Raw genomic sequence first — 11,066 nt, 5'->3', positions numbered from 1 at the left:
GAGGAACAGTAAGGGGGAGACAGGGAGGGTGCGTCTATTTCTGAGGAAGTGACCCTGTCTGATATGGGGCTGCAGAGAGACAGGGTGAGGGTGGAGCCCATGGATTTTACAGAGAAGTTTTAGGGGCTGCCAAGAATGTGCACATGAGGTAAAAACAGAGGAAGGGAGTGTGCTCCGGAGCTCCAGGCAGAGCATAGGTGGGCGGAGCCTTCTCGTGGAGTCCTGGATGGCAGAGAGAGAGAGAGAGAGAGAGAAGGGAGGGCTCTGAGACCTGTGAGGGGAAAGAGAAAGAGAAACTAGGTTTGTTCTGGGAAATAGGACTGTGGTTTTATATTTGGAAGTTCCTGTGTGCGATGAGTGTTAAGTGTAGAATGCGGTAACTGGTTGGGGAAGAGTGATAAATTTGCAACTTCTATCAAGCACTTTGTCCCCTGTTAAAAGTATCCTGTGCATNTTAAAAAAAAAAAGTATCCTGTGCATTTCAAATGAGATTCATCTGTGAACTCATGTAATAAACACTGAGTTGCTGCCAGGCACTGGGCAATGTTTGCTGCACTGGAGATACAAACAGTGAGCAAATGAGGTGAGTGAACGGATTCAGGGAATCAATGTGAAAGAAAGAGAAAGACAAGGGTGTGGAGGAGGGAGAGGGAAGTGGGTGACAGAGGCCAAATAAGGGATGCTGTGCGATTTTCGGTATCTCTGTCACCTGTGGAGGGAGGCTTGCTCTGCTCGCATCCTCCATCCCACCTGATGTAGAAAAGCAGCTTTGAGGCACATATTCCCACTCTCCTCTTCCGTGGAGCCTTCCCTCTTTTCTTGCTCTTCTTCCTCTCTCCATATCCCCCTTTTCCTAGAGCTTGGGAGGACCAAGCCTGGAGGAGACAGTGACTGTGGCTTCCTTCTCTTGCTTCCATCTTAATTCCTACTTTTTGGATCCAATTCAAAAAACAAAGATGAATAGAGGCTTACTCTGGCCCTGGAATATACAAGATGGGAGACTCCCATGGCCAAGGGCAATTCTCTAGCAAGGAGGCATTTGGGAGCCATTAGCAGCCTACATGCACAGCAGCCAGGCCAGGGGTGTCCCAGCCAACAAAGGGGATCTGTGTGAGGCAACAACAGCATCCACAAAAATGAGGATGTAGAGTAGTGGATGATCTCACACCCTACTCAAGGAAGTGCAAATTGGTATAGGAGTATGGAGAGCAAGGTAATATCAAGTGGAAGGCTCACGTGTCCTATGACCCAGCAATTCCACTCTCAGCCATATACCTTAGAGAAATGTTTGCATGAGCAGGAGAATATGAGTACAAGACTATTTATTGCAGCATAGTCTGAAATAGCAAGAATTAGAAATACACAAGATGTTTATAAATTGGATACAGTCACACAATGGAATGAGGCAGGTAAAATGAACAAGGTTTGTAAGTATCATGGGAGCAGAAAAAAACATGCCACATAATAATATGTATAATGTTGCAATTTATACAAAGTTTTAAAATATGCAAAATAATGTAGCGTGTGTGTGTGTGTGTGTGTGTGTGTAAACATGTTTGGGAATCCCAATACTCAATGTGAAAGTCCACATAGAGTAGCAGGACTTGCAGCCAGATTGCTGCGACTCCATTCCCTCTTGTCTGTCTGTCCATCTCTTTATTCTGCCACTCCCTTCTCTCCCCTTTCCCCTCAGCAACCACCTACACACACACACACACACACACACACACACATACCCCGCCCCGTCGGGTCCCTATAGCAAAGAGGCCCAGACTGGAAGAAGACCTGGGGCAGTTGAGGCTCTCTGGGACGGGGGTGAGGGCAGACAGGAGGGGGACAGGAACACCTCTTTGTTGCTCCTTTTGGCCTGGAAAGCTCCACTGAGCCTCCACTGAGCCTTCCTGAAGGGCAGGCAGCCAAAGGCCTCAGGAGAAGGTAGACTCATTTCCTTATAAATGATGTGGTTATGACGGCGGGAATTTCACATGTGGCTTTTTGCATAATCAAGTTATCAGGTAGTTAGCCCATTAGAGGGCTCATAAAGTCTCCAGCTGCTCTGACTCAAGGCGGGGAAACATCTGTGGGATGAGCCAGCAGGGATGGAGCTCTGAGGATGAGGCTGCCTACATGGTGTCAGGTGGGGATACTCTCTGGGATACTCATGTCACAAAAACGTAGGCTTCAGAATCCATCTGAGTTCAAGTCTTAGCCTCACCACTTGCCAGCTGTGTGACCTTGGGCAAGAAGCTAACCCTCCCAGATTTCCATATTAGGGCAATGGTGGTTTCGAGGTAGAAAATTGGCCTGGGGAAGTGCAGCTGGCCCCTCGGACAGATTCCCTAAGGAGGTCAGTACCTGGGTGTGGCCATCAATTTCTGGAATCTAATCCTCAGACTTCCCTCAGAAAATTAGAGGTTGGCACTTTGGTAACTGTGGACAGTATCAACTAGACTCACTGAATCAGATTCCTAGGGCCACCATAACAAAGTGCCACCAACTGGGTGGCTTAAAACAACAGAATTTATTCTCTCACAGTTCCGGAAGCTAGAAGTCCGAATGCAAGGTGTCAGTAAGGCCATGCTCTCTCCAAGGCTCTAGGGTGTCCTCCTGTCAGGGGGGTGGTCACCATTGCTCCCTTGTCCAAGACGCTAACTTTTCTGTGGAAGCCAAGGGCAGGGCAAAATGATGCATTTGTCCGTCCTGATGACATATGGAAGGGTTGGGGGCCCTCACTGCATGAAGAAAGGAGGGCACATTATAGAGTCTAAGCTAATTAGGGAGGATATTTGGGCATACTCATATCCCCTTTAGTCCCCTTGAGATGGCCTGGGTCCTCAGCATCCTGGTTTGGTGGTACATAGGGCCATGCCCTTGGATAATGATGTTGAGCCCTGAGCTGCCCACTTCCTGCTCACCTTTCTATGTGTAGTAGTCCAGGTTATCCAGAGAAATGGACCAATCCAAAATACATAGGGAGAGGGAATGATGAGGAGGGGAAGGGGAGAGGTTGGTTCTTGTGATTACAGAGACTGATAAGGCCAAAATCTGAAGAGTGGGCCACCGGGCTGGAGACCCTGGGGAGAGATGATGTTGCAGTTCCAGTACAAAGACCATCTGATGGCAGAATTTCCTCTTGTTCAGGGAAGGTCAGGCCTTTTCTCTATTTAGGCCTTCAACTGATTGGATGAGGCCTACCCACATTACGGAAGGCAGTCTGCTTTACTCAAAGGCCACTGAGTTGAATGTTAATGGCATTTAAAAGCACCTTCACAGAAATATTCAGATATCCAGAAATATTTGGATAAATATCTGGACATCTCATTTAAGCCAAATTGACACACAAAATTAACCTCTTTACTAACATGACTTCGCCAAGCAATTGGAATGGTAGCTTTTAGTCACCGAGGACTTACCTAGTACCGGGGGCATTGTGCTTACTTCCCAGCACTTACCACATGTGTGGCAAGTTTTATGTTCCTTTCACAGAGTCAACTGAATCTTGCCCAGTGTTATAGCCAATGTCAATGCCCCTCTTGATCTCTTTTTCCAGCCAATGACTCCTGCTCCAGCTGCTGCCAGTGAGGTGCTAAAAGCTTACATATGAGACCATCTCTGGAGGACTGCCTGTGACTGATGGGATTGCTTTTTTCCAGAACCTTCTGAGAACTTCCATCCTCCTCTTCCACTGCCACTGCCCCATACTTCAGGGATGGACAATGACTGATTAACAGAGCAGTCCAATAGTTTGGCTTGCTTACCTCAAGGGGAGATGGTGCTGGACAACTTACTCCCTAGAGCTCCCTGTGGGATCAGGCAGAGATTAGACACCAGCTGAGACCCCATTCCTGCTGAGCATCTTCTCCCACCTTGTCCTGTTTTCTTCTCTCCCTTTCTCTTGAGATCATTTCCTCCATAAATCATGTGCCCAAGAATCCCCATCTCAGGTTCTGATTCTAGACAATTCTAAGATACCTGTTAATGAGGAATTTAGAGCCAGGTCTAGTTGACTTCAAAACTGGCCCACTGAACCCCTGCATTGTCCATAGTTGGAGGTGGTAAGCTGGCAGGTGTGAATGCATCCTTGAGGGCTCCTAGTCTCAGCTGAGAGAAGAGTCCTAGCCTTTAGGAAGGTCTTGGTGACTTTGTTACACTCCTTCCTGTGCTTACTCGCCTCTTGCTGCTGTCTTACTCCACAAAACGTGACACCAGCAACAAGCTGCCGGGTAGTTACAAGAGCGGGGGGTGGGGGGAGCAAGTTGAAGGCTAAGCTTGTGGGTGAAGAGGCCATGGGTCTGTGAGACTCACGCCTAAGTCTTCTGAGAGCAGGGAGTCACCTTTCGTTAGCAGGAGGCCAGATGGGCAGTAATAGGAACGTACTCGAAGTCCTGAGCTGCAGCTTGGGAGAGGGTGTGAGCCAGACCCGGGTGGGCAGGCTGCCTGGTCAGCAGGCTCTGGGCCTAGGCTGCAGTCTGAGGCTCCATTTGCAGCCCCCTGCCTGTGGGAGTGCTGAGTCACCACCCTGGGAAGGTCTCAGCTGGATTTTTCCATAACTTAGAGGTTTGGAAGTGCTCCAGTCATGCCTGCTCCAGTTAGAATTTTGCCTCCAGCTTTCCCAGGAGGCTTCCAGCCCTCTCTGAGAGTCAGCCGCTCAAGGGCAGCAGATAAGTGACAAACGAGCTCTCCCAGGTAGAGATGAGAGAGTCTGGACCCAAGAAGGTGGAGCCAGAGCCTGTCAGAGAGATTACTGAGGGTAGCTGTGGAGTTTGGGAAGGGTTCCTCGCTGGTTCCCAAAGAGCCTTTTACTCCACCTGGCTAGTAAAGACAGCAAAGGATGGAGCACCCATTGGCTGAAGGCTTCTCTTAACAAAAAGAGACCTGTTGGCTGTACTCTCTGGTTAAAGACCTTTATTACTGCCTTCTCTATGAACATATATAGTGTGGGGGCTTTGGTGTCAGGAAGACCTGAATAAAAACCTCTGTTCTATCCTTAAATTCCGTGATTCTGGGAGAGCCACTTAATATTTCAGAGTCTCAGTTTCCTCATCCAGTAAATGGGTGGCCATGTTTAGCACATAGGCTTATTGTCTGGAATGGGGCAAGTCAGATGAAGGAAGTAGATCATCAAGAGGCAGAGATAGGGGTGCTTGGGTGGCTAAGTCAGTTAAGCATCCAACTCTTGATTTCAGCTCAGGTCACGGGTTGTGAGACTGAGCCCCAAGTCAGGCTCTGTGCTGGTAGTGCGGAGCCTGCTTGGTATTCTCTCTTTCCTTCTTTCTCTGCCCTTCCGCCATGTGCGCACTGTCTCCCTCCCTCTCTCTCTCAAAATAAATAAATACACTTTAATTAAAAGAAAAAAGAGGTGAAGGGCGACTGGGTGGCTCAGTTGGTTTGACTGCAGCCTAGCTCATGATCTCACAGTTCATGGGTTCGAACCCTGTGTTGGGCTTTGGGCTGACAGTGCAAAGCCTGCTTTGGATTCTCCGTGTCCGTCTCTCTCTCTCTGCCCCTCCCCTGCTCATGCTCTTCCCCACTCTCAAAATAAACATTAAAAAATTTTTTTAAAGAGGCAGAGATAGCCTTGGGGGACTAGGAATGCTAAAGAAAAATTCATCCAACTTCACCATGAAGGAGATAATTTACTTCTAGAGCCAGGGTGGTAAGTATAAGGTCACTGCTTATCTGTTCCAGTGCTCAGGCAGACATCTCTAGGTATATCTGCAAACTGTAACGCTGGATAGAATTTCCAGGTAGTTTCTATTGTTTGATCAGAGGTGGCACTTGAGATAGAATCTGTGTGTTTGTCATCCTTGCCCTCAGGTCAAGATGGCTTGACAGCCATCACTAGGAGTCCCTACGTGAGTATGTGAGAAAGAATTTAAATGAGAGAAAATTTGTCTTTAGGGTGTCTTCTAGCTTGAATGCCTGGGGAAGGAGATGGCTCTGATTGGGCAACCCAAAGAGTCTATTATTTTCAGGCAGCTTGAGTTACTGGGCAGAGGTCAGGCTTGGTGTGGACTTTCCAGATGACTACAAGCTTGGCAGAGCTGGACTCACCAAAGATGGCCTCTTGGGCTGCACCCCCACTGCCCCAAGAGCAGATCCTGAGAGAAGGACTATACAAGTAATACAAGTAACTTATTTGCAAAACAATCCCAGGATCACCCGCAGGAAATTCAGGAAGTGAGACAGGGAAGGGAAGGAAGCCAAGGCAAGATGGATTTTGAACTAGGTTGTCATTGTAGGTGACTAGAGCTTAATCCTGCTGAGGACTGCTGGGAGCCAGCACAGAGCACATATCTGAGTTATGGCATCTGCTGGGTGAGGGAGCTGCGGTATTTATATGCTATCTCCCACCAGTCATTAATTGAGGGCTACTGTGGTAAGATGTTAACTCTGGTTATGGATCGATAGGGTGAGGTCAAGCTTTCCTGAGAAAGCTCTCAGGGAAAACGAAAAATCACAGGTACTGGCAGCCAGAAGTGGTAAGTGTCAAAAGAAGTTATCTGCTATTCATGTGGTTCCCAAATCCCGAGCTCACGTGAGTTTGTTCATTGAAAATCAGATCAGCCTAAACTTTTTCAGTGTGTAGTTCTCTTTAAAATGCCAGCCTCACCCTGCTCCAGTCTGCTCAACCCCTAGGGACATAGAATGCATAGTCCCTGGACTGAATGACCAGAACCCTAACGATTAAAATAGTAAATATTTGTTTTACATATACCATAGATCAGGTGCTTGGGTAATTGCTTTGTAAGAATGATCTCATTTAATTATCACAATGCCCCTATGAAACAGGTGCTATTATTATCTCTGAAGTTCAGAGAGGTTAAGTGGCTTGCCCAAAGTCACACAGTGTTATGGACTGAATGGCTGTCTTCCTCCAAAATTCATATGTTGAAATCCTAACCCCCAATGCATATATCACCTGAGTGGCACTGCCCCATGCCAGCCTATGCTGTCCTTTCTGCCTGCCCAAACTCCACCTACCTGCCTCAGGCAGGGCTCCACCTCACCACTTCCCAAAGCCTTGTCTAGTCTCTGAGCCTGTGTTTGACTTGCACAGGCTGTGAGGGGGCTCGGGCCAAAGTGAGCCAGATTTCTGGGGTGGGTAGCAGGGAGAGCCCAAATAATGCTCTAGCGGTCTCTTCCAGAATCCAACAACCAAATAATGAGCTCACGGTAGAAGATGCCAGACTTGATTTTAATTTTACTGTACACCCTGTCTCTCTCTGTGTCTCCTATTTGGTGCCTAGGACAAGACCAAAGCTTTTGGGCACTGGAGACACTCGTGCAAACTAAAAAAGCCCTAGCCTTGTGGAGCTGACATGCTGATGACAGACAGACAGACAACAAACATGTCAACCAGTAAACAGACTGTGTGAGACGATGGTAAACATTCTAGAGAAAAATAGAGCTGATAAGTTTGATCAGGCTGAAGGAAGGTAAAGGAGGGAGTCATGCGGACATAAAAGAGGAAGAGCTTTGCATTCAGGGGAACAGCCAGTGCTAAAGTCCAGAGGCAGGAGTATCCTCGGAATATTAAAGGAACAAGCACAGAATGACCAAAGAGGAGAAAGGGAAAGGGGATAATAGGAGAGAAGTAGCAGGGAGAGATCACATAAGGCTTTGCAGACGTTGTAAGGACGGTGGCTTTTGCTTAGAATGCGGTGGGGGCCATAGGAGGGTTTCAAGCTTAGGCAGAACATGGTCATGCTTAGCCTCTGTGGGGGTTACTCTGGTGAGAATCACCTGGGGGTGGGGAGGAGTGGGGGTGGGAGAGAGAAACAAGGATGGAAGCAGAGGAGAGGGATACTGCAGAGAGCCAGGTGATGGGTGATGGTGGTCCCAGACCAGCTGGTAGCGTGGAGGAGATATGGAGTCAGGTGTTTTGAAGGCACGTATGATGGGGAGGGATTGCCGATGGGTTGTTTGAAGGGTGTGAGCAAAGAGAGGGGTCAAGGTTTCTGGCCTGAGCAACTAGTCCAGAAATACAGTAACATGAGGTAGAGGGTGGAAGGAGCAGGTTAGGGACATACATGAGAAATTCCATCTTGAACACGGATTGTGATTTCATGGGGAAACTCAATTCTTCTGTCTTTCGAGCTGCGGTCTGTGGCTAACTTGGCAGGAGACTGTTCCAGCAGCAAATCAAAACCCGGGGTAGCAATGATGTCTGACTACAGAAACACTTGTACGTGAATGTTTACGGTTTATTCATTAAAGGCCAAACCCTAGAAACAATCCAAATGTCTATCAACAAGAGAATGGATAAGCAAATGATGGCCTGTATTCCATACGATGGAATAAAACTCAGCAAGCAAAAACAAACAACCCCCCCCAAAAAACAAAAAAAAAACACCCCACATCAAAAACAAAACCAAAACACACATGCAACCTCGCTGAATCTCAAATGCAGTATGCTAAGCAGAAGAAACCTTACACTTAAAAGAGCACAAACTGTAAGATTCTTTTTGTACAAAATTCAAGAGCAGGTTACACTAAGCTAAAATCAGAACAGTCCTTTCCTCTGGGAAGGAGAATGGGATTGACCAGGAGGGGAACACAGGAACTTTCTGGGGTGATGGAAATGTTCTGTATTTTGATCCAGGTGGTGGTTTCACAATAGATAAGCACGTTTTACAATTTTATCGAGCAGAATCCTTAAGATGTATGCATTTTACTGTGTGCGAAGTAAACACTTAAAATTTTTTTTTAGTGACACAATAAAAAGAAAGTGACCTTTGAAGTTGGGGTCTATTTGGAGCACCCAGTTCCTTATAACAGATCCTAAAAGGACGGAGTGGTGTGGAGTACTTATCACCTTCTTTGGTTTGCCCAGTATCTGAAACCTGCCCTTAAATCTGGAGGCACCCGGCACTATGGACTTGCGTTCTCCAGCCACAAGGTTATGGGTCCAGAACCAAGCTCTGCCTCTCTGGAATGCTTCCCAGAGCTCTGAGTCTGGGATGAGGCCACAGAGAGCAGAGAGCACTGAGAACACGGCCACAGTCCGAGACGGAGGGTGCCAGGAGCGGCAGCGCCCGGCCACATTCTTGCAGCGGTCAGTCCTTCTGATCAATCCCATAAGTCACCCTGTAATCTTCTGATAAATCCCTCTTCTGCTGAGGCCATTCAGAGCCATTTCTGTGGTTGGAGCCCCAGCGCCCTGCCTGGTAAATGCTGTGTGGAAAGAGCCCAGGGCTGAGTCAGAGAGAACTGGATGGTGTCCTAAGTCACTCTGGTTCATCAAGTCCTGCCACACTGGTGATCAGACAGCCAGAGGGAGCTTATCCCATGACCAACCCAGTTCATGAGGGAAAGCCAGAGGGCAGGGAGAGCCCCCTGGAAGGGTGGGGAGAGCTGCTGAGGGCAGCTGCAGGGCAAGCCAGCCCAGCAAGGGATTCCAGTTTCAGCTTTGCAGGGGCATGCTGTGGCATACAGGTCTTACTGGACTTAGGGGCTTGACCTGGGCCCACAAAGCTGCATCCTTACAATCTAGACAGAGCTCTAGGCAAGGCAACTTTCAAGGAATGAGGGGCCCACATCGCCACCTGGGGAATGTTTCCTGGGGCAAAACAGCCTGGGTCTTAGGGAGCCCTCAGCAGAAAAGGAGACCAAACCCAAGATGTGAAATATGCCTTACCAGCTCACAAGGGCGGGCGCGCATGCTCACACACACACACACACACACACACACACACACACCTTCTCTAAGAGGGATCTCTTTTGGGGCGCCTGGGTGGCTCAGTTGGTCAGGCATCCGACTTCAGCTCAGGTCATGATCTCACAGTTCGTGGGTTCGAGCCCTGCGTCGGGCTCTGTACTGACAGCCAGCTCAGAGCTTGGAGCCTGTCTTCGGATTCTGTGTCTCCCTCTCTCTCTGACCCTCCCCTGCTCATGCTGTCTCTCTCTGAGAAATATATAAAACATTAAAAAAAAAAAAAAGAGGATCTCTTTGCTTAGTTCCTCAAAGAGGAACGTGGGGGAAAGATGGGAGGGTACCTCTGCGGGCCCACTGCTCTGTTTATGACCATGGCGGATGTTGCTAATCCATCACCAAACTCTGGCAGCATAACCAGTGACAGAGCCGGGATGTCAGCAGGTGGCTGCTGGAGAAAGACCTGTCTGATTTGCAGCTCCGCACTGGAAGGCACGTGAGGCCTTGGGAGATGGCAGCGTGCATGTGCATCTGGGCCCTGGGGTCCTTGCTGCCTGCAGGCTGGGCGATCTTTGTCAAGTCCTCTGACATTTCCGGGGCTTGGTGTTTGCCTGTGTAGAAATTCTAATTTTGCAGGACTGTTAGCTGACAAACTGAGGTGCAGTATGTGGAGGCATTTTGTAAACTTCTCAGGGCTGTGCACATCGGTGTGGTTTTATGGCTGGGTTTTGTTTTTCCTTCGAGAGACGTTAGCCACTCAGGGATGGTGGCTATGAGGGACCTATGCAGGACCTAGGAGGGAGCCTGAGGGGAGAAGATGAGGACTTGGGGTTCTGTTTGAGGGGAAGGGCTGCCTAGGAGGCAGGAGGGGTAGAAGAATTCAGAAAGAGAGAGGGCTTGGCCTTCTAGAGTCCCCCCACTTTGGGGAGGGGAAAGCTCGAGGCAGCCACCGTGGAGGGCATTCACTCATGGCGGCTCCGGGCTCCCTCAGATGCTGGGCTCAGAGAGTTGGAGTCAGTGGGGGGAGTGTGGTGGCAGAGCTTGTCTCCCTGCCTAGCTTTCCAACTGCAGACTCCTGGGTGGTCTGGACCTACGTCAACACTGCTCCCCACGCCTCTCTTGGCCCTCCTCCCATGGCTCTGAAAAGTCCAGTGGCGTCACCTCTTCCAGATGTGGCCTCCAGATGTGGCTTGGAGCAGGTCAGGCAGATCAGGGATGCAGAGGCAGCCACCAAACCCCTGGCTTTGCCTTCTCCCTCCTTCTCCAATGGGGCCTGCTCAGTACGCTCCCTTCCCTGCCTTCCTTTCACCTCTGGGTCAGTGTACCAGGGACCTAGAGGCACACGGGTGGATGGATAAATAAATACCAGTTATGGAAAACCTGAGCCAGACAGATGCATCTTTATTCATGT

The 11,066-nt window shown here is 49.0% G+C and overlaps 1 long non-coding RNA gene across 2 annotated transcripts; it reads left to right on the top strand.

The window, feature by feature from the left end:
* The first annotated feature begins 5,796 nt into the window (after window positions 1-5,796).
* Window positions 5,797-9,126, top strand: LOC144233847 (uncharacterized). Of its 2 annotated transcripts, none has more exons than XR_013335779.1 (3): window positions 5,797-5,855; window positions 7,251-7,386; window positions 8,837-9,126. It is a non-coding gene; the product is annotated as an uncharacterized LOC144233847 (long non-coding RNA). The 2 variants fall into 2 exon arrangements; XR_013335778.1 differs by having other exon boundaries at window positions 8,714-9,126.
* Window positions 9,127-11,066: the final 1,940 nt, after the last annotated feature.

The sequence above is a fragment of the Crocuta crocuta genome, unplaced genomic scaffold, assembly GCF_008692635.1.
Source record: "Crocuta crocuta isolate KB4526 unplaced genomic scaffold, BGI_CrCroc_1.0 scaffold15, whole genome shotgun sequence".
NCBI classification, from domain to species: domain Eukaryota; kingdom Metazoa; phylum Chordata; class Mammalia; order Carnivora; family Hyaenidae; genus Crocuta; species Crocuta crocuta.
The sequence above is the reverse complement of the archived record's forward strand: the minus strand, read 5'-3'. Positions and strand labels throughout refer to the sequence as shown.